At 40.5% G+C, this 24,713-nt stretch overlaps 1 protein-coding gene across 1 annotated transcript in view; it reads right to left on the bottom strand.

Moving 5' to 3' along the window:
- LRP1B (LDL receptor related protein 1B) overlaps positions 1 to 24,713 on the bottom strand; it is a 498,089-nt gene that overhangs the window by 462,073 nt on the left and 11,303 nt on the right. Inside the window, exon 2 of the mRNA XM_058421333.1 lies at positions 7,682 to 7,807. The gene's annotated coding sequence lies outside the window, so the exon portion shown is untranslated. The remainder of the gene's footprint in view (positions 1 to 7,681; positions 7,808 to 24,713) is intronic.

Below are 24,713 nucleotides of genomic sequence, written 5' to 3'. Positions count from 1 at the left end.
CTCAGCTACGAAAATAAAACTGTTTCAGGTTTAAAAAAATTAAAAACAAAGTCTTCCTCAAAGTATGAATTGCTTTTATAGTTTTTTCAAAAGATCTTTTTACTTTCTCGTCTTATGAGTATATATCCCATTAGATCTGCTTCTGTGTAGGAATTGCAATTTTAGCAAGCAATTAATCCATAAATGAGCTATTTCAGAGTTTTAGGTATTGGGCATCACCCTTCAAAGGCTCTGTGCTGGCCTTGGATTACATCTCCATGTTTCCACAGACCTCAAAAGAAGCTCATTTTGCTGGCAGTCATTTAATTGAATTCCCCATAAATCACTTTGGAAAATCAGGCTCAGGATAATCAGGTGCAGGCAAAAAGAAGGAGGTAGTATTTCTAATAGCTGCGTCACTGAGAGATACAATGACCTTTACATCCTTCAACGCTGAACTTTTTGTTGCTTACTTTATTCCAAAGGAAAATGGGCAGCCAGAGAGCCACTGAAATTACACTTATTTGATCCTGGACCTCTTGCCAGGGCTGCCGAGTTCCTGTGCAATAACAGAACATTTTCTTATTATGCACTGAAAGCATTTTAAAAACAAAGGATTTCTTTCCCAGTCATTTTGTGCGCCAAACAAACCTTCTGCTATACATTTACAAGGCAAGAATCATTCCTAGCTCTCCAGAAACGAGCTCACCTTACCAAAACCATTTGCCTACAGTAAGAGCTAATGTGGCTGTTCATACTGGCAAGGTACAAATAACTGCTTAAATACCTGCATATGTAACACACCAACGTCAGAATGATAATAAAATTCAAAGTCTTCAGCTACTATTTAAGGTAATTACGTTTGGCTGGAACGGGTTTAAGCGTTTGGACTATGTAAAGGACAATATTAAAGAACTTTCAGACTGGAAACCAAAGTGAAATGAATACACAGATTAGAAAATAAAGGGGAAAAAACAAAACAAAACAGCATAAAATGTAACTGAATATTTTTAGTCTTTAAAAAGCTTTAAAGAAAATTAGCAGACTCAAGTAATTCTATTTCCTGCCAAATCCCAATGTACATCTGAGTGTAGCAGGGCACTTGTAAATAATTATTTAAGGAAAAAAATGGTTTTTATTCAGAAAGCTGAAATGGTAGCCCATTACTCAGTGAGCTTCTGGGGGCCATGCTGCGGTCGTCAGCCCTTCAGAGCTCAGGCAGCAGTGCCTGACTCACCAGGAATGAGAATCTCTACACTTCTCATTCAAGCTGCACAGACTCACACCTTGCTCTTCCAAGATCCTTATGTTCAGCCTGGTGTAAATTTTGGTTCCCATGGTGTTACCTGACACTGTCTAATCCCACCAAGTATTTAAAGTCACTCCCCCTGAAAAAAAGTGAATAATTTATGCAGAGAAGGCAAATGCCTTTATCCCAGTGATGGGACAACGTGCTTATGCCTCAGAAGTAGCACTAGGAAGCAGCATTTTCCATTGGGAAATTATAAAAAGGAATTGCCTCTCTAAATGTTCTCTGGAGCCTGAGCAGCAGTGCCTATGTGCTGGCTGTGGCAGAAAGTGAGTGCAGAAGCAGCACAGTTATCCCCTGGCCCAAGGCAAGTGCTCCCCAGCAGCCAAAGCTGGGGAGCCCAGAGGGACAAGGAGCGGAATCAGTGCAGAGAGAGGCAGGAACATCCTCCAAGAATGAACCCCTCAGGATGGCAGCTGGGCATCATCTAAGCAGCCCCAAACACCACAGAGGAACAGGCTGAGCTGCTCCACACTGATGGCAGTGCAGGATTGGTCTCAGGGGAGTGCTCCCCTGCAACCTCCCCAAGGGGCTCCGAGGGTACGAGCACCATGGACACCCATCCTTTCCAGGCTGGTTGCTCTGGCAGCCCATTAACCATCAGAACATCAGCAATCCCATCACACCAGCAAAACCACCTTCCTGGAGCTCTCTGGTTTCCCAAAGGATGAAGAAAGGAGAAGAAAAAAGTCAAAAGCTGAAGCCCAGGTCACAGTCACGGGGATGTTTTTCCAGACAGCAGCAAACTACCTGGATGGGATGAAGCACAGCACCCTGATAGGTTACAGGCCAGTAAACAGGATGGCAAAGTCTCCAGCCAGAATAAAAATGCTTTTATGAATCTTTTCTTTACCAGTGTTCACCCACCACAGCACCTTTGCAAAGGATAAACTGCAAGAAGAGCCTCAGTGTGTTTTATTTCGGGTCTGTAAAAACAGTATCAGGGAAGTTAATACTCCTTTCAAAACATTCATCTTGTTCTGTCAGGAACACTTCTCACCAGCTAACAGAAAAGCTGGCAAAACTGTACTGCTGCATTAAGCATTTAACTTAATTTTATGTAAATTAGCAGCAGTTTGATAAAATTTGTTGACATTTGTCATTTTGTTGTGGTTCATTTCCTACAACAGCTTTGGAAGCTTTACACTCCAGACAGGAACAATCCTGATGCAGAGAGAAAAAGGGAGTACACCCATTCATCATCTCAAAGTAGATAAAATTAATATCTGGCCAGCAAGAAGTTCAAATATCTTGCTGAAAAACAGGTGTAAAAAGGTATTTTATATACCAGATTCCTTGTTCAACACGCCAAAATTGTGAAGAGTGAAAACACAAGACCCCTCGTGTCCAGCATTTTCTTCATTTACCTTCAGCAGCTTCATGGCAGTGCACCTTCAATGTATGCACATTATTTATTGAGCTGGGACTTTCCAAAGCTACTAAAGAGTGGTTTGGGATCCAAGCTTCTATTGAATTTCAATGAATCTACTCATAAAAGAATTAGGAGCTTTAGGAAATTTTATCTTTATTGTTTCATACCACAAGAGCAACATTGCATCCAATTATCTTATCCTTTGCTGGTAAAAGAACTACAACAGAGGTGCCCAATTAACAATTTTTAAGCTTCTGAAACTAGTCTCCCATAATTAGCATCCAGAGAATGAAAAGCACACTTCTAGCAAACAAAGTGAGACTCAAGCTTTTAAACAAGGCACTCCTGGTTGCTGCATTTCTTTTGCTCCTCCAACTTCAGTTTAATCATGATTATAGACACTGACATTTCCTAAAATCCCAGAGGGAGATAATTATCAGAAATAATTCCAACATGTTACAATAAGGGTTCATCTACTCAGACTTCCAGAGACGGGGACCATTCAAAGCTGGTGATTTATTGATGGCAACCAGAGCTGCTTCAATGCAGGGCCAGTCAGCCCCAAATAAATTGTGTGGGTGGAGGCATGCAAACAGTACTTGGATAACGTTTAGGACAACTCAAATACCAGCATCAACAATGTCAGGATCACAAGCAGAGAGCAGCTGAGGACAACAGGAGAGAAAAGGAGGAGTGGAGTGTTGTGGCTGTGAGGAGTGAAATGTTCTCAGGATTTTGCTGCTGCTAAAATAAATGAGCATCGAGCACTTTTGGACTCGGTGGTTCCTTTTAGAGCGCTGCTATGTTCATGGGAGATGTGATCCTGTAGGGTTTTCTCCCCTCTCATAGGTTTTGCACTGCATTCAGGCATGGTTCTAATGAGTAGCTGTGCTGCTGCAGAGCTCTGCTGCCTGTCCTGCCACAGACGGATACCAGAGGAGCTCAGGGAACCTCGTTCCAGACCTCAGGTCTCTCCTCACAGGGCAACCATCACGTACTGTTCTAGAACCTTCCTCTACTCCACGGCTGAGACAAACAACAGCCTTCACTGGAACGGCTGCACCCAGCATTGCAACACCCAAATGCAATCAGTGCGTGCAGTTTAAAAAGAAGCTACAGAAAATAAACAACTTCTCTCCCTGCTCCTTGGTTTCACCTGGCCCTGGCAGAAGACATTCTGGCAGAGACCCTGGTGCACTGAGATTTGAAAACAGACGAGTTCTGAAGCTGCAAACACACAGAAAAAGGCTTTAGTACTAAGTGGAAGGAGTAATTTGCCAATGCACCTTTTAGATCTCAGCTCTGTTAGTAGGAGGCTGAGAAGAAAAGCAGGTAATAGCACATCACATCAAATATCTGTCTGGTTTGAGAAACCACGGTATTCCTCAGGCATGGCTTACTTAGGAGGAATATGTTATTGAGTGGAATACAAAACACACAGGTACCTGGAAAAAAACCATGTTATAAACTGGATCTTTTAAGATACAAAAAATTTAGTGAAGTTCTCTCCTTACAGTTGCTGAGATAGGCAAATACTCACAGCTTAAGAACAACACTAGTGGCAAGAATGGTAAAATAAGCCAAAAAATCCAATCAAAACATAAACAAACAAACAAACAAAAAAACCACACCCACACCACTAAAACCATCCCCAAGAAAATGAGTATTTGATGTTTCTAAGTAGTAACTGCCTATAGCTGGCAGTGGTGGCATCAGTTGATTATACAAATAGACAAATTATTGTCAATGCTGTTTTTAAACTCTGTGCTTTTCAACAATGCATTTGAGTTTTGTAATTGTCTCGCCAAAATCACGTGTCAGGTGAGTCTGCAGGCAGCCATTTTACTTTTCATTTTAACAGAAAGGCCCTCTGAACATCTGCATCAACCTCCAGGCTCACAGCTATCTGTAAAAGCCAAACTGTCTGGCCACACTCTGAGCTGGCTGATAAAGTTCCATTGATTTTGACTGAGCTTGCTGATTTAGCCTGCTGAAGATCCCAACATCATCTGATTAGGTTGAGTAAATTGATTTTTGAATCCTGACTATTTGCAAAAAACTCATGAACAAATGAGAGACCACCCAAGAAAGTGTAAAAATTCCTTGGTCTAGAGTCTTATTAATACATTTTTTTCCCAAAAAATCAATTTTCTCATGAACAACTCTGGAACAGAAAAGCAACAGAATTTGTTCATGAAATTATTCATTATAAATTACTGACCCAGGCTCCTTGGTACTGTAAGAAACAGACTCTCCAGACAGCAGAAAGGACTACAGCAGCTAAGAAACAGAAGAGAACACAAGTGGAGGTGCTGTAGGAGTTCACTTCTGGTTTTACAAAGCTGTTTGTAAGGCCATTTAGAGGAAGGTGGGAAGTAGAAGGGGAACAGAGAGGCGCTGGAAGCTCTCTGCTGACTGCAAAAACCACCCAGGCAGAGCCAGGACACCTCCACCACACCCCTGAAAGCTCAAGGAAGCTGTGCCTGCCCAAGCCTTTGCCAACAGACACTGAACTCAACAACAGCTAAGGATTCTCCCTTCTTCTGTCCCATCCTTGATCTCCTCCCACACACTACTAAAGGAACTGGATTGCAGCATTTCAGGTGGGTTCCTGAGGCACTTTGTTGATACAAGCATATTGTGTGTGTTTGTGCAGCCAAGTAACTTCCAGGTTCTATCACAACACTTGGTTAACACGCCACCAGGAGATTGCTCACAAAGACATTTAGTTCCTCTAGGTTTTCTGTAAATAGGTACTTGAGCAATGAGACTAATAAGACTTCTCATATTCTCACCACGGGGAAAGCTGGAGCTTGAGAATTTCTCTCCTTTTCTACGCTTTGAAATCCCCACAGGAGAGAAGTTAAGAACTTCCACTTGCAGGAAAAGCTTTGATCAATGCTTGCACATTATTAGAACCCAGAAAACCCTATTACTAGGCACAAATCCACAGAAAATCAATCAAAATCCATTTGTTTAGGGCTATAGGAACAACTAGCAATATCTGTCAGGCTACACCAAATAATTCATCATACGTAAGTCAAAAAAGAGCTGACAAATTCATCTAAAACAAACAGACACATGGCTCAGCACACAAAAACTGAATGTGCTGCGTCCCTGGCACTTGCACCAGGGATCAAATACATCGTAAGAATATTTCTAATGTAATTTATATGTTCCTAGAGACACTGTGGTGCAAAGTATCAGCAGGAAAATTCAGGAGCATCGTATTCATTTTTAATGAGAAACAACTTACCTGATGAAGGCACACATATTTCGACCATTTGACAGCAAATTGTGCTGACTAAATAACACAGACCCATCCAGCGCAAAACAAAAATTGTGAGCAATTATGTAACAAAGTTTCACCCAAGGTCCCAGCGCTGCGGCTCAGCTCTCACTCAACCCTGGGCTGAGCTGCACTGAGAGGTGAGAGAGGGCAGCAGACCTAAGGCAATTATCATCTCAGCCCACGCCGGCAGCTGTGGCACAGGCACCTCATTAACCAGCAGCAAAGGGCCATGGAAGCTGGAAAAGAATAAGGATTCCAACACCTTCCTTCCCTATAATCAGAAAAGCCACGGTGCTGACCCCTACCTTTGGTTTAGGACAGCCCGAGGAAAGCAGCTGACAAACTGTCAAAGGGGAAGGGGTTTGTGAGAGGAGCACGCTGGTTGATGTTAGAAAAGTGTAGATTCTCTTTGCCACTCCCTCCCCTTTTCTCCAAGCCATCAATAAACTCCAAATGCCATGTTTTTAACGTGACACGACTTTAAATGGCATTGCTCACAAACCAGTGCAACAACCATGCAAAGTTCTCAAGAGAAAACACCCGGACACCCAGCAAGCTGTTGGATTTGGAATGACATGGTGAGTATCACGAGGAAAATTAAAAACTCTGTGACCATTCGTGTGCTCCTATCTCGATATTCATTAGTTAGAAGAACTTCTACCTGCACATATTACCTCTGTGCTTGAAAACACATCAGAGCAGGGGGTGATCAATGAGCAGCGCGGTAACAAAATCCCAGCTGTACCCAGCGTTTCCCACCGCAGGATGTGGCTGCTGAGAGCCCGAAGTGTGTGGAAGGTGATTAATCAGAGCACCCTGGCCACAGCCCCGAGGCAATTTTCCCATCAGTTGCAGAGCAGGAAGGCTGCAATCAGCACTGCGGTGTTCACCCAGACAGAAATCCAGACATCTTGAGCTTCTGTCCCTCATTTTAAAGATTAGACTCCCAAATACTGTCTGATGTTTGATAATTTTGTTTCTTTGAGCAGCAAACCCCATCTCCAGCCTTCCTGATTGTCAGTATTGCTTTGATACAAAATACATGGTTCTTCTCTTACATTAAGTGATTATCCTGGGGATAAAATCAGGAAATTCCCTCATTTTCCTCAGAACACAGGAAACAAGGGAACATTAAGATTTAATAACACCTCATCAGTAGGCTACAAAGCTGATAAGAAAAAAGTCTGTAAGGTTGCTACTCTGGTGTTCAAAAGCTCTTAGCCACATTAAAAAAACCAACAAGGTCCTCGCTATAATTAAATATGTTTTATTAAAGCTTTCTATCATCTTCCTTTCTTTGCTTATTTCCCCCTCATAGCTCTCACGTCGTCTTTCATTCCTCCCTTTGATGTCTGTCTGCTTTTCATATTTGTATTGAAAATATTTTGCACTCTCCTCTTCCACCCTACCTCCCCTTCAAAAGTATTTAGAGGAGCACATTTCCCTGACTTCGCCTGTCCCCTCTCATCCCATCGCCGGCTCGGGGAGAGCAGAGGGCACACAAGCTCCAGTGACAGTGGTCATTGCAAGAACAAAACACCTTCCATCTCATCCATTTCTTCTGTCTCTAACCTCCACCAAGAACGCAACCCGCTCCCCTCGGCAGGAAGATTCATACAGGATTTATAAACCAAAATGGAACCTGCCCTTTCAGCCGTGTGGTCGGTGTGACTAAAATGTTACAGTTTAAAGGGAGATGAAACCCAAGAGCAGCTCCTCCTTTACTTACACGTGTCTAAGGACTCGTCAGAATCGTCGGGACAGTCGGGCTCCCCGTCACACAGCCAGTGCCAGGACACACAAGTGACACCGTCGTGGCACAGGAACTCCCCTACGTCACACAAGGGATGCTCTTCTGGAAATGAGAATGGGTTACAGTGAAATGGTTAAAGGTGAAGGGGAAAAAAGCATGGCACAATGAAAATCAAAAGTGAAAACGAAATGATTCGAAGAGCAAATGATAGGAGCAATGGGAAGCAATAATCGAGTGGTACCTGATACCCTCACTTAGGGAATTCTAACACCCAGCTGAGGGTTCAATGGGAGCTGCCCATCATCCCTCTGACCTGACAGGAACAACATCGCCACAATCTACTTTTATGCAAAAAAAAATTAAGAAAGTCTGCATTTTTCTAAATATTTCACCATGAAGTAGCTTTGCTCACTAGATAGAAACCAACAAGTTTAATGTCACCTTACCAGCAGGGAGGCTCCTGACTCGCCTCTCCTGCCACAGAAAATATTTTTAAATTGTTTCAAGTAATCAAATTTTCGAGGATGTATTTTTGTAAGCAGTTAAAAGTTCTACTTAAATACACATACCTATTTTCAACTATTCCCTTAGACACATTTTACTGACCAAATCCTACCTCCATTTTACATAAAAATTATTTTATAGTTCACGTGACAAATTTGCAAACGAAGAATTTAAAGTCAACACCGGGGCACCTTGAAAAGAATGGCTTTTAAAAGAAGGCAATATTCTGGAAGTTTGGCACACCCATGCTATCTGCTGCATTCAACCACCACAGCCTGATGTCCTTGAGATCTAGAGTTAATTAACTCAAGACTATTCCATCATTATTCAGTGTAAAACTATTCTAATATTAATTAAAGTTCACAAAACCTCTGTGCAATATATTATATTCATTTTATCAATATATAAATTACAGTGCTGCCTTCCACAAGGTTACATTGCAGATTGCTGGGGAAAGGTTTCCTCATTATTCTCACACTGGCACAAGAGAGAAATAACTCCACTGGAGTCAATACTGCCACAAAGAAATAAAACCAAGTATAAAGAAGGAGACAATCCATTTGTAGATCTCTCCATTGGCTTAGTTCCTCCAAAAGTCATGGGATGTATTTTTACTAAAGGAAAAAACAACAAGAATACTTTCATAAAGCTATCATTTAATCATTTCCCATGCGCAGGCCTCATTTCTGAGGTCAGGTTCTCAACTACTGACTCCATTTAATTTTACAACAAGCCAAATTTGCAACTACCATGTAGATAGATTTCATATTTCCTAAAATAACTATATCACAACTTCTTTTAAGCCTGCAAGAATGAATGGATTTTTGTTATATCTTAATTCCTTCCCCTCAACAGCAAAAATGAGCAACTGTGTAATTAAGAGTATAAGTTTACATGGAGTGGTTTTGCTTAAAGCTTTCAGGGAGATGATTAAAGGCCTTGCTTTGATAGCACATCTTGAAAAACCATCCTAGAAGTCAGAAAGAGAGAGAGTTTGGCACATTTTAGCATTTCAAAGATGTAGAGTAGTATGAGAAACACACAGAACTCTACAGTATTTGGTTTTAGAGCATTCTTGAAATCCATGCTACATTTCTGCTTTCACCACAGGATGAACTGTAATTTTCTGTGTATTGCACATCTGCTTCCAAATGACCTGGGAATATTAAAACCAGCACTGCCAAACATGTCCACTTATTTATTCAGCTCTGCAATGATTATTTGTCAGAGCAAAAAAAAAAAAAAAAGAAGTTGAAAGTTCTTTCATTAGTAAGAGTAACAAATTTATTTATTTATTTAGAGAGGTTTCTGAACCAACAGCTAAGTGAAAAATATCACTGAATAAATATAGAAATGTAAAGTTGTGGAAACGCTTCCACAGTCAAGGTCACGCAAACGTCTGGTTCTACATGAACCTCCCCAAATAATGGCATGTACAACACCTATAGAATAGAAATCTGGTCTGAAACCAAACCTGTCAGGGCGATTATCCCTTCCCTAGAGCAACAGCTTCTTTGAAATCTGCAGTCACACACATTTACACAAAAAAAAAATGTTGCATTTGGGCATCTCGTCTGGGCAAAGATCATGAAAACAGCCAAAGTAACTGGACATAGAGAAACTCTAAAAAGCAGTTTCACACAGAGCTCAGAGTTGAGAGTGTGTACTTCAAAAAAGGCTTGTTTGCTACTATAAAAAAAAAAAAAAGCGCCATTTCCATACTATTAAAATCTTGCTTTCCATTCTATGCAACAATACAGAAATTATAGAGATGTAAGCTGTTTATATTCTCTACCTTGAGAAAAACTCAGCAGAGTTAAAAAAAAAAAGTCTAACTTATAAAACACTTTGAAAAATAGATTTTGTTTAGAATAAACAGTTTAATATTACCTCAGGGTTTTACTGGCACTGAAAGTGCTTTCTCAAATGTTTTTATTTTGCATAACTATGGAATGATTTTTATTTTCAACGGTTATCTTTACAGAATAAATTTGACCAGTTAATCATGAACACCCACTAATTAGCGGGCTTTAAAAAAAAAATAAAACAAAAACCAAAACAACCCTTTTGCTAAAAAATAATCATCTATGATGGCCCAGAAGTAAAACACTTCTTTTCAGTGACACCTTTTTCCTTCTGTAGTATGTGAGCTGTGCAGGAAAGCTCCCAGTGGATGGGAAAATTCACGTTTTTAACATTGCGGTTCTTTGAGATACAGAGCAGATGGTGAGAAATCATCTCTCTATGGGTAAATGAAAGCTTTGCCTCCCTAAGGATTCTACTCCTATGCTCCTATCCTGTGCTGCAAACACCTGGCAGTGCCTCTTAGAAGGGAAAGCTTAAAAAAAAGAAAAAGAAAAGCTGGTGCCTTTGTTTTAAAGTTGATGTTCCCACAGCCAAAAATGCGGTGTTGTTGTTTGTGGGGTTTTTTTGTTTTGTTTTTTGTTCTGTTTTGGGGGTTTTTGAGTTTTCTTTGTGTTGTTCTTTTAAAGACAAACATTTTTTTAAAGAGGACAAAGCTTAAAATCTTCATTAGAAAGAAACTAGAATTATAATGTACGAAATGACACTGAACTTGGAAAACCAAAATTCCATTATGAAAAGAGAAAGAAAGAGAAATAAACCAATCAACCAAGCAGCACACAAGGCAGTGACCGAGTGATGCCTGCCTGGACCAGGGATGCTCCTGGATTAAAAAGGCGTTTTTTATGCCTCAGTAAACTTGCATTCAGCTCCTAAATAAGGAGGGATAAAGATCAGTGCCTGTGATCACATGGACTGTTCAGGGTCAAAGGGATCTGGACCCTTCCTCTTTGAGGGAATGCAATGAAGAATAGCAGGTCAACAGGGCTCTTGAAAAGAACTGTCTGGGAGATAACATTTCTATAATTGAGGGCTCCTCAGCTCTGTCACGAGACTAGAAACCATTCGCTGTGAATCAAATTAAAAACTGCTTTGGTCAAGGAACCAGGTACCCAGAGAAGCTGCTGAATTCCAGAACTGTGCTTCCCACTTCCAGCAGTCTCTTGCTTGGTCACTCTGAGGATGTGCCAGACTCCTGCTGTGGTCTTGGTGACCCCCCACCACTCAGATGGGAGTCGCTTGGTGCTCTATCTTCCGAGCACTTCCAGCTCCATCTGCCAAGAGCACCTGAGAGAGCCCGAAAAAAACAAACCTCCCATATGGCATCGCTGTTCAAAGTGAGCAAAGCTCAGCCTAATAAAGTCTTGCTCCGTTAGAGCAGGCTCCCTGCTCATTAGGCTTTCACTAAACATTCAGGAAAACCGCATGTGCACGCTAACCCAAAAAACACATTCCTAGAGAAGCTTTTGAAGGATATGATACAAGCACGATGGGAATGAGTGCTGAAGGATAAGAGATCATCACAGTGTAATATTTTAAAGCTTTTATAGGAATAGCTTAAGATCAATGTGAAGTAAGAACGCCTCACTAATTGCTTTCATTTAATTTTGCACTTAAAAATATTTTCACTGTGTTTCAAGTGAAAACAAAAACCCCTGAAATTATCAATTCCCTCTCCATTTTCAAGGAAGAGGGCAAAAAAAGATGCACATAGACTAGGGGTATGTGTGTGAAAATGCTCTTTTTTTCATTTGAGAATGGTTAGATCAAGGAATGAACCATGAAATCCATGAAGAAAAATGATAAACTGGTAGACCACAACTTGGTTTATCCCCAGCTGCATACCCAGAAAACCTCATAGGAGAGAAGGAGAATTTCCTGCCAAAATAGTATTTTTTTTCCCCCAGAAGCAAAAAAGCAGGAAGACTAACAAAGAGTAGAAAGACCAAAACTGCAATCCAACTGTACATTTCCACTGAGATCCTCTGGCATCACCTGTCTGCACCACCAGGAATTCTGCCAATGATAATAAACCCATTCTGCCATGTTCCAGGGATATTATGCAACCAAAAACTTGCACTTTTAAGTTCTTAATTAGTTTTGCTTTGATTTTAATTAAGTTGTATTCATTACAAGAGTTTAAGAATTCCGAAGTATTTTTTCCCCCCCCTCTCAAAAGCATGTTTTCCATTTGGGATTTTCTTTGATCTCTCACTGAAACATGGGAGGGTTTCCAGATTAATTTCAGCAAAATTTACTCCAAAGCTGGAAAGTATATTCCGGTATTAGTTTATGACAAAATTCATCATATGCCAAAACCTAAATTACTGTAACTGAGAAAAGTGAAGAAAGAGTATGCACAGCACTTCCTACTTATGAATTTCAGACTTTTATATAATACTTTTCAAACCTTTCATAGCTTTGGAGCTACATCTACATTTTAAGAACCCAGCACAGAGTGAAATATTTACACTTCGCCTGCACTAAACTACAGACAAAATCCTTGAGATGTCCTACAAAACAGTAAAACAGAGTTTTACATTCAGGGTACAAAAACACGATTTTGATAACATTTATTTCTGCCCTACCCAGTTCAGTATAATGCTGTGTTCAAAGTCATGAAGTTTTATTTACAGAACCCAAAAATCTCTCACAAGATCTACCAAACCCTGATTTGTGCTTCCACAATGCAAAGGAGATTGAAGAGCTGGTGGTATGTTTACATGAAGCATTCTAAACAAGAAAATGGATGTTTTATGTGCATTTATTCAGCTCTTGGCATAACAGTTATCATTTCCTCAGCATTTACTAATCAGCTAATTGCTTTATCCATAGGCAAGGCACACGCACTGGTACCTGTCAGTAAAGGCACCATATGCTCAGTTTAAGCCACATATGTTTGAATTCCATGTGTAAATTCTTCATATTTTTTGGACTTGCTCTGTGCTACTATAATTTATGGATCAGATTAAGCAAATATTGATAGAGGTGAGTATGAACAAGAGGATGAGAAACATCCACTGACTGATGAAAATCCTGGAGTATTTTTGGAAGTGGGCAGGTGATAAGCTTAGGGGCTGTCTTGTTTCTTGCTCTTTTTGGCTCTTTCTTTGACAAAAACACATTTACATTAACAGGGGGGTGACCCCAAGTCCCTTCTTGGATTTGAACAAGAGAAGGTTATTCAGACTCAACTTGGCACAATCTATGGACAGAGAAATTTAAGAAATATTCAGATAATGAGAAACACCCAAATATTCCCAAGCTAATTTTTTACCTAATCAGCAAAGGGCCACAGAATAATACCTACCTCAACAAACCACAAAATGACATGATAGCTATGTTCCTTAATGGCACAAAAATACCTCAGAATAGCCAGGTGCCTTCCCTAACACAATAGAGAGACCCTAATAGAAACACATTACCTGCAATCCTGCCATTTGCCAATCCCTACTACCAGCAGCCCTGCAAAAAAAGGAGGCTGAAGACCCAACAAGCTCCCTCTGAACCATTTCTTCACAATCATCCTTCACTTCCTTGAAAGCTGGAGGAAACAGGCAAATGCACATCGCCCAGGGTGAAGTGGTCCTTCTTTCCAAACAGCCTGACGTGGATGAAATGTAAATGTCAGGGTGGAGGGTCAGAGTGACCATCATTTATCCCTCTGTGTGTGAAGAGTGACGAGCCCTGTACCGGAGTCAACAAGGTGCCCTTTCAGCTGATGGCAGTCAGTGCCATGAGCAAAAATGTTCTCACTTGTGGAAAGCCTTCAAAGGCTTCCACTGAAACAGCCCTTCCTTCTTTCCCAAGTCAAAGAAAAAAATGACTTTGAAAAAAAACCATCTGTATGGAATGTGAGAGCCTCTGAGCCTCTCCACTACCTTAGCCTGTATTATCTTCATGTGTTCATAATATAATTTAATTTCCTACTTGACAGGAAGAAATGGTTCTGACAGAAGACTTGAAAAAGTTAATAAATATACAGAAACAAAAAATAGTTTTTTATAAGGAACTGCAAGTATCTTGGCAGGACCCTTCACAGGAGCTCTTCTATAAGGACACTTCCTATACACTTGGATAAGCAACACAAACTTTCACATGAAAAACGAATTCTAGGAGCGATGACTTGAATAATACATTTCTTGTACACAGACACGTTTCCTGCTTCATCAGGAAGCTCAACGGAGAAAAGACTGAGGTTTTCAGCTGCTCCCAGGATCAAACCTCCAGAAGGTCTGACAGGCAAACTCCTGAAGAGCACAAGAAATGAGCAGACGGATGGGGACTGAGGACAAGTCACCCAGCGCCAGTTTCAAACCTGGTTTGCCGCAGAGTGCCGCTCGCTGTGCCTCCAAGCAGGACTTCAAACAAATCTTTTTCATCTCCTATCTGTGTTACCTCTTGGAACTCAGATATTTCCAAGTTACACTTCCTCCTTCGCTGAGTTGTAAAGCTTCCAAATTCAATTACAATGTTTTCACAGCAAAATTGCTTCTTTTTTTAAAGCGGGATGGAAATCCCGACTTGAGACAAATGATTTAAATAAATGCCACAGAAAATATTTTCTCTTTTGAAAGCCGAAACATTCATGACATAGCTTATTACAATACCTTTGATAAGCCCTCTGCTGAGCAGATGTTCTATCACCGTGAATTTTCACATATGAACATTTTTAGCAAAAATGAAAAGATAATTAATTTAGATAAATTTCATCTATCAAAGGGTAATCAGTGAAGTCATTGTTTTAATTTGGTAGTTTTCTTACTGTGTAAAACATAACAAAACCATTTCACTTGAATATTTCAAACTCTCATAGAACGACATCTGTCCACACAACGAAGGAGAAGCACAAACTGTTGAGATATTTTAAGATACTGGGAACATTATGGGAATAATAAGAAAAGAATATGCTCTGCTTTTCACCACTTTGAATAAAAGCAAAGTTTTCAGTTTTCTTTTAAAGAGTATGTAACTTTATGAAGGAAAGATATAGATAGATAAGATCTAGGTAACTTAGATGACTGCGTAATTGGGAAAACAAAGTTATACTGAGAAAGTAAGTTATCATAAAGGATTAAAAAATTAAAAGCAGGATGGAAGGAACTACAAAATATCTGGATTAAACTGAACTATCTTCTTTGTTTCCTTTTTTTCTTTCCCTGGAGAAGGATGTTGAGGCTATGTTAGCATTGGTGCTTGATTGTTTTCAGGCTCAAGCACAAATCTTACTCCTTTTGCCATACCCAAAAATTACATCTTGGATAGGATTAATCCTGAAATCACAGAATCTTCTATCAGCTAAATAGTTTATTCTCATGAAGTTCACCAGTCCAGCTCCCTCACAGGTTGTCAGTGCAGTTCTTGGATGCAGCAGTGGAATTCCTGCCCTGCCTGGCTCCTGTTCCAGCGGATCCCACATCTGCCCTGGCGGGCTCCGATCCTGTTTGCCCAGCTCCAGCGCAGCAGCACAGGATCATCCATCATCCCTGCCCACTCCTGTGTGTCTCCACTGCCAATCATTTAACGGTGCCTGCTCTGCTAAGCACCATCCGTGTCACCCAGACACAGGTGGGGTTGATGGATGGCAGCGCTGCGTTTATCCCACAGCAATCAACGCGACGGGCTGGGGGAGATGCGGGGAGGAGCTCGCCTTACGCACCGTTTAACAGCACCAGGGAAATACAGAATTCTGCAGAAGAGGGCAAGGCTGGAGAAGTGAGAACCAAACTCTTGGAGAAAACCTTCCCAGAAGGCAACACGTTCATTTTTGGAGCTAGAAAGGAAAGAAGCCACGTCCTACCCTGCTCTCAGCCAGGAGAGCCAAGCCTGCTGTCACTGAGCATTTCTCAGAATGCCCCCACTTAAAATGACACAAAATAAATGATGAACATGTTTCAATAGCAGATGGAAGCCTATTACATAATTCAGTTTTAATGAACAGAGAAATCTTAAATATGACGGGTTTGTTTTGTGCAACAAGAGACTTATATTAAATGAAACAGCCAAATCTGCTTCCGTAAGCAACTGCATATGTTTAATGCACATTTGTCTTATATTAGGATAATTAATCTAGAGGGAAATGGGGTTAAATAATAACAACTTTAAACTACATTCAGTTATTGAAAGAATGAGAGAACTAGGGGAAAACCAAGCTAAAATTCCTTTCTAAATAGTGTCTACATAAAGAGCTAAAAGGAAAATCTCATTACCAGGGTTGGCTATTGTATTCAAGTTGGATATCACCAAATATTAAAAAACATAGGAGTAATATTAGCAACTTGCAACTAAAACAATCTGTTTTTCATATAAACCTTAAAGATTAAATCTAATCCTACAAATTCCTCCACAATTATGCGGGGCCTGACTGAAATCGTATCCATTTTTTTAAATAACTACAATCAACAGTTCTAAGTTAAATTATAAGAATTAACTAAAAGGCACACAAAAGGGTTGCTTAATATAGGTTTAATTGCAATGTAATAGTCGGGGAAGTAGTTACAATTGTGCTCTTCTGCAGTTCAGGTCTGCCTTTCTTGAAAGCATGATCCAATAATTTAAGGGTAATTTGGAAATGCATACATCGAGTAATAATTTTCACACCACTAGAGAGCCATGTATTCTGATATTAGCTGCTGCTGTCAGTAGGTCTTCAATGTGATTTTTTCTGAACAGGCAAACTTATTATTCACAGGCAGCGAGACGCAATATTTAGCAAAAAGGTTTCTGCTAGAAAATTTAAAATGGTATTTCACAGGGCACCATGCATTTTGCCCAAAAAGACCACCTTACAAAGAAAGGTCAAAGTAAAGGACAGATGTGATATCAGCCTGGTGGCACTCAGCTACACAGAAGCGGTGGAGCCCTCTCTGCTCGGATTTACTGCCCCATCCCCAGGACAGCGGGAACGGCACCAGGGCAGCGCGAGCAACCACGTGCGGGATTAATGAGCCCACTGGCTCCCTGAAAACAAGGAAATGGCCAAAGCCTCGGCACTAAGGAGAAGAGCTGGATTGATAAAAAGATGAGAAGACTATCACAGGCTTCAAGTTTGGACTGATAACAAAACCCCTTATTTTTAAAGGGAATGAAGAGTCACCCTTCTTTGTCAAGAGCTTTACTGCAAGAACAAGCTCCTGTCCTAACTTGCATCCTACAGTCACCATTGACTCATCATGCAAGGAAAACCAAGTACTATCACTCAGAATTATTAAATGTTACTTTAAAAAAATAATTAAAAATATTTACTGAATGTTTACAAACAAACATCTTTTAAAAAGAATTACATATAAATTAAGCATTGAATTATTCAAAGGCAAACAAAATCCAAGGAACCATCAGTTTAGATAATTATTCCATTGATTTATTAATGTAACATTCTGTTATAATTCATAAGTGTTGACTACTTTAAAAAAAAAAAAATCTGTAAAAAAAAACAGCTATCAAAACAGATACAAGGGAAATAAAGACAACTTTAGATATAATGTTATCAACCAACTTGGTCAAAATAATTTTAAGAGTTTCTTGCCAAGACAGTTGGACACTTGACAAAAACCAAAGGAGCCCCACATATCCTTGTGGAGGAAACATTTAATCAAAGGCAGCATTCCTGCAGGAAGGCTTTCCTCAGCTATCTTTTTTTTAAAACCCTGCCATGCCTGAGGCTATTTGTGTCAAACAGGAGGGTCAAGAGAAACAGGCAATTAGAAAATTGAATACAGCATCAGGGACAGAATCAATAGGATGGTACACCGGATTACACACACAGAGTAAATGTTTCAGTTGCGCAAAACCCAAGGAAGATGTAATTTAATTTTTAATGTAACTTTTCTTCAATCTATCCTGGAGTCTGGGGACTGAAGGGTGGCCAAGAAAACTCCAAGAAATTCCACTGCAGTCATGGAAATGAGGCTCACAAGCCTGATGTGCTGAACAAGGAGTTGGTGGACACCTGAACAAATATGACATACCCAGGTTTCACAGGGGAAGGTCTCACCACGGAACGGATTGGAGGAAATCCATCACAAATACAGACTCAGACTCCTCTTTGTCCCCTCTCCATCCAAAAATCTTTAAGTTATTTTTGAGATTTTTCATATGTGAGGAAAAGATAATTACAATTTAAATGATGGTGAGGAGGCAGGAGAGGAAATCAAAATCTTCATATTCAGAAAAAATTGGTCATCTTTAAATAGAAACCAAAAGGCATGGGCCAGGTGGTAAACTCAAGATCAAGCATACAGATGGAATAATTTTAGCAGGTCAAAAGGATGATGGATGTTTAACCTTTGTTAGCAACAGCAGATCTCACTTCATCAGCAGGGGTGCTGAGGATTTTATTACCAGCTTTGAGAGCTGCTGAGATTGTGAAAAGAAAATTATGCCCTGGTTTTACCACACAAAAAGTGAACAAAGACTCTCTTTGCATTGAGCTGCTTTGCCTCCAAATGCTGATTCCAACAACACCCTTAAGGGATTTTATGCATACCACAGGTGAGCCAATGCTTTTTATTATAAAATAGGTAAAATCTTGTCAACTGTCACTTCCATGACAGCAGTGCCAGTTGTTCCCAGCTACATCCAGGTGATGCAGAAACATATGCTGAAACTGCATCTGCTGGGGTTATTAAACAAAGAGAGAGCTCTGTAGACTAAGCCATAATTAGGTACAATATTGTTATTGTAAAAGCACTGTAATTATGGCCCTGATTGTTCTACTAGTTTCTTTAGCATTAAGGATGTCAATTCTCTTAGTTAACATGAAAGCGGCATTTTTCAGTTCAGAAGTCTCCTCTCTTCTGATGGGGGGGAAAAACCCACTTCTGTAAAGCTAACAAAGCCAGCAGCCTCTACTGTAAATATATATATGTATATGTGTGCATATATATATAAAAATTTTAAAACTTCCTGGGACTTTGGATCAGGCCACAAATAAGGAGCTTTTATGTCCCAGTGCAATATGGATCACTTAACAGAGTTAAGTGACATTCATCTTTATACCATCTCCTCTCCTGAGAGGAGAGCAACAGCAGCCACTCACACAGAAAAAACAATATTAGAAAGCATGTATTTTTAGCAACTTTAATTATATTCTAGCAGCAGGAAAGAAAAGAGATGCAGAAGCGTACGAGCAGGCAATTCTCCCCAAAGACAGAGACAGCTCTGGAGCAGAATGATTTCACTTGTGAGGGGGCTGGAGTCAGAATTACTGAGGGGACTGCTCTGGTGGTGCTGTGCTGGGGATTCCTTACAGCTGCTCCACACACTCTCAGTAACTGAGCTAAATCACTGGAGCAGACACAATCCTTAACAATTCCTGCAGAATGTGTGTACACGCACTCCAGAGAGAGATGGTTTGGCCTGATCTATGACCACAGTGCTAACAATACTTCTCAGGTGTGGGGTTTTTTGGTTTTTTTTAGTGGCATCCCATTTCTAAGTTTCCCCCAACTGAGGATTTGTTGCGAACAGATCTCTGTACTTTAGGGCACAGGCAAAAAAGCAGTTTTACCTCACAAATCCACTGTTGTTAAGAAGCTGTGGACCTGAATGCCTGCTTGGACTGTGCAACGTTATTAATATTTTTAATAAGTATCCAAAGGAACTGTTATTCCAGCCATGTAATGGACAAAAAAACCAAGGGAGATCCAGAGAAATGAGGTTCTGAACTAAACCAGTTGATGAACTCAACTTCTTCCAATAAACTAAAGCTTTTCTGGGCAGTAGGCTGAGGGAAGACACAGGACAAAACATTCAAATCACAACTGCTGCTGATTACATGTAATCAGGCTTTCATCACACCTACCGCTTCGGCTGTGTGCAGGGCATGATGGATCATTTAGATTGCATTCAAGATGCTAGCAAAGAAAAAAGCCTCATCCCATTCATAAAGAACATATTTTCCTGCTGCAACATCCATGCCTCTCCCTGAGCAGCACAAATAACTGCAGGATTTGAAAGAAGCTGAGCTTCGGAAATATTTACATCACAAAGGTAAATGTTGAGTTTGACGGTTTAGTGCCGTATTAGTTTGGGAAATAAAGCCTCATTTCTGGGCTGCGGAGGTGCTGAAGGGCACCTGCATTGCTCAGCGCTGTCGCCCCCGTGTCCAGCCCAACCTGAGGCAGCGCCACGTTCTGAGGATATCAGATTTAAAACCTGCAGTAGAAAATTACTGTTGTAGCAAGCAACAGAGCATCTCATGGATGTTAGGTTTTCAGGGTGGATGTTATCAGTGTAGACAAAATTATGCCCGTGCCAGAGACTTTCTATTGTAGAAATAAATAACCAGGGAAAGAAAGCCTCGCTCAAAACGCCATCGCTGTAAAGAACTGCATTTAACTGCTGAGTTTTACAACCACTATTAAAATAAGTGTTAATAAAACCCACACACTTAGAGCATATGAATATACATTCTTGTGGGGGTGTCTATTACAGCTTCAAGAGCCAGGACCAGAAGTAAACACTCCCCAGGTGGCTCAGCCCACTTGCAGCTCAGACAGGGGAAGGATCTGTGAAGATCCCTTCTCACTCTTCTTTAAGCAAAGCTGAAAGAATTTAAAGCCTGGCAATCAATATCCTGCATGATGGGTATAAACATTTTGCAGTGCCATTAACACATCCCTGTGCACTTCAAAACTGAACCTTGATGTATTCTTTAATAATCCAGGAGGATTATAATGCTGACTGCAAGTTCTTAGCAAATGAAGTTGTGCTCACTCAGGAATAGTTTTTGTCTAAAACTCTGCCATGAACACGTGCTCTGCAACATCCAATATGAACCCCTTTGCACACCACTGCTGGGGCCAGGTCAAGTACCAGCTCTTATAAAGCGCCAACAAAAAAAAAATTAAAATAACAAATTATTACTCATTTTATGATTAAAAAAAACATACACAGCATCAACTGTTTAAGCTATCATTGGAATACTTGAGTAATAAACATTTTAAATACTTTATTTCTCAAATATCATCGCAATAGCTCACATTATGGCGTGACAGTCAAAAAATATTAACTTTAGTTTCACATCCTGCATTTGGAGAACAAATACAAGCCTGAATTAGGGCTCAGGGAATGGAATATTTAGTTTGTACAATCTAAATATATCTCCCAGGGAAAAACAATTAAATATCTTTGTTACTGCCACTACTGCTGAGAACAGCTGCAATTTCTGGCTTGCCAAGTTCACGTCATTGAGGGTTATTCCTACTAATATCAATTAAGATCTAAACTGTTTGAGTCTCTACAATAATGACACTCAAGTAGATTTAAAGTGTCATCTCACAGAAAGCACACCTGTGGCAGAATGGTGACAGCTAATCTTTATCTAAAAAAACCCTTAAAAATAAATAAAATAGAAATCAAGAATTATAACTATGATCCACTGAAATGCATTTGAGCACTGGTAAGCAAGGCGCACAGATTCATAAGACAGCCCCAAAGACCTGTGTTTACTTTCACTTGAGAAGTGTGGTAAGAATTTAGTTGCTGAATTGAATCAGAGACTATTCCACCTTCACTTGGGGACTGCCACCAAAGCAGCCCCAAAGCCATGTCACACTGGTGATACTGAGTGACTTCACTGCTGGAGGAAACTCCTCCCTGGTCTGAGTCCACCTAAACTCTGGGATCAGCAGAGAAATGAATCCTCTCAGCCTAAGAGAAGTCCAGGCCTTCCCTCACAGTCTTCGACTTTTGTAGGATATTTAAATCTATTTCTCATTAAGCCACTATGGGCTGATGAGTACAAAAAACAATTCTCTCATTGCAACAAGTTTCCTTAAACTTTAAGCAAACAAGTTCACATAGCAGAACACTGACATTGATTGAACCAAGTCTGACTAAACTGAGCTCTAGACTAATTATTTTTCATCATTTACCTTTAACTGACTGAAAAAGCCCAAAGCTTTTATTCCCCTCTTAGATCCATTTTCTGCAGTAGTGTTAAAGGAGGGGAGGAGATGACCAAAAAACCCCCCAAAAACCTAAAAAAAAAAGCCTCCCCTCCAAAAAAAAAAAAACCTCAAGAAAAGCACAGGAAGGGTTTTGAAGAAATTCCCAAAGATTGCATTGTGCAACTAAATTTATGGCAGCTTGACAGGGAATTTTAGGTAAGCTCCAGCAACAAACCAAGACTGTTCGAAAGCTGCTTTGTGTATCTGCACAAATAAAAAAATATATTTTCCTGTCATTTGCTTCATAGTAATGAACACTACCATAAATATTGAGATAGTTTCGGCAAAAATAAGTCTTCCAATCCTGGCAGATACAAATACCAGAAAAAACCCCCCGAGAGATTTTAAGGGCAAGTTGACAAGAAAAATAAACCATATGCTCCATTTTGAGGAAAATCACATGTTATCACTGAGGACAAAACCAGCATTCCAGGTAGAAGACATGAATATTGAAGATGACCTAAGGTGATGAATGCAGATGGATACACAGGGGAAAGATTTTTAAACTCACACCACCTGTTTAAAGATATTTCAATGATCCCTTGAGGTATTCATTAAAATGGTTGGATATCTGAAAGCATTTTGGAAACGTGCCTTTTCAGGAAACAAAGATGACAATGTATTATTGTAAACAGGCTTCAAAATTGTGAAATTCAGAATAAAACCAGGGTAAGATGCTTTAGTCAAGCAGTATTTTATCAATTGCTCTGCTAAATGGAGCAAGGAATATTTTTATCATTATTACTAGAGTTTGACAGAAAAGATGGTAAATCAAATATGAGTGTTCATGAATTTTCCAAGACGTCCAGCTGGGAACACCGATGGGTTTTAAGCAGCCCCTGACAGGGCAGAGTGGGGCCTCCTGAGGACATGCCAGGAGAGCTCTGGCTCAGAGCCCCAGCAGGATTCAAGGCTCCACTGAGACCTCTGCACACCATGGATGGCACCAACAGGTAAACTTCCCACTGAGAGCCTCACAAAACAAGGCATCTTGAAGCTGGCTTGGCTGCTGGCTCACTTTTTCTGTTCCCATTTCCTGCTGTGCTGATGGAGATCCACATCAGAAGAGCGTTTCACCCCAGGCCACATCTGGGGCAGCACTTTCCCTTGCTTTTGTTCCATCAGAAACATCCCACTGGGAATGATTGTAGCTTAAAAGAACGTGACACAATGCTGTATGGAGAGCGAGGAGGTAGAGCTGGAGCCATAATTTCCCTCTTTAGGTGGACATGTGAGCAGTTTAACCTCTCACAGAGATTAAACTGCCAGGACAAACAAACTCCACCTTCTGCAGCAGAAAGACTTGGGGATTTGTGAGCACTAAGGGGGAAATGTACAAGTTCCCACAATTTATAAATACGAACGAGTTACAAATCCATGTTTCCAGAGTTCTTCTAAACTCCACTGATTTTACCACTGAAAAAGTCTTTAAGGTTTTCATTGGACACTTGCAAGAAAACCACTTTTCATGGCTCCACTCCCTGACTGTGCCTGGCCTCAACACTGGCATTGTTTGGTTCTTGTTGTTTTCTGTGCTGGCCCAAACATCACTGGACACCATCCCCCCTCTCATTTCTACCAAGTGACATTATTTGTGATTGAGATGTGGTCCAGAGGAGACCACGAAGGTGATCAGCAGCTGGAGCACCTCAGCTAGACAGAAAGGGAGGGCTGGAGTAGCTCAGCCTGGAAAAAAGAACTAAGGTAGAGTGATTTCTGACAAGGGCCTGGAGTGGCAGAACAAGGGGGAATGGCTCCACAGTGACAGAGGGCAGGGTGTGATGAGATAGCAGGAAGAAAATTTTCCTCATGAGGGTGGTGAGGCCCTGGCACAGGCTGGATTCTCCAGCTCTCAACACTTTCAAGGTCAGGCTGGGAAGGGCTCTGAGCAACCTGATGCAGTTGAAGATGTCTCTGCCCTACCCATGGCAGTGGGGTTGGAGTAGATGGCCTTTAAAGGTCTCCTCCCCAACCTATCATGTGATTTCAGGATTTGAGAATGCCCCAGACAAACTGATGGGAAAGAAGAGCTCTCCCTTACCTGAAAAGGGAAAAGGACTGCAGTAACAGGGCGGCTGTTAAGAAAGAAAAAAACTAGATGGAATTATATTACAATAGACAAGAAAGAGATGAAAATAGAGACAAGTAAAAATATATAAAAAATAACATTTTGAAAGCAAAACAAAAAGAAGATCAAGAAGTTACTACCTTGGATGAAGCAGCTTTCATACTCTTAGAAACTGGACCTCTGCACACCCAAATCCATAGAGGCAGCAGGTGGGTCAAAGGGAACATCTTATCAGTGGTACACAGAGTTTGCATCAAGTAGACAGAAAATAACCTTTAAAAGTGAAGCCTTATTCATCATTCAAACCCAAATGCAGAATTGCTGCTGTTTAACTCAACACTGCTTCTAATAAAGCGGGGGAGACTCACTTTATTGGCTTGCAAGTTCATTTTTATTCTGATTAGATTCACTGATAGACACTGTGCTATCCTCATCTTGTCAAAGGAACAGAGGACCAAGACATTCTCAAGGCTGACATGTCAGTATTTAACAGGACATTTATCACTTAAAAGCAAACTTTTTATTTTAAAAATGTCCCAATAGCACCCTGTGGCAGGGGGAAAATCCCTTCCAAGTTTTTCTAGTCATGGTCTTGTTGAAAAACATCAACATAAAAGAAACC

Source organism: Hirundo rustica, chromosome 7, assembly GCF_015227805.2.
Source record: "Hirundo rustica isolate bHirRus1 chromosome 7, bHirRus1.pri.v3, whole genome shotgun sequence".
In the NCBI taxonomy this organism is placed as follows: Eukaryota; Metazoa; Chordata; class Aves; order Passeriformes; family Hirundinidae; genus Hirundo; species Hirundo rustica.
The sequence above is the reverse complement of the archived record's forward strand: the minus strand, read 5'-3'. Positions and strand labels throughout refer to the sequence as shown.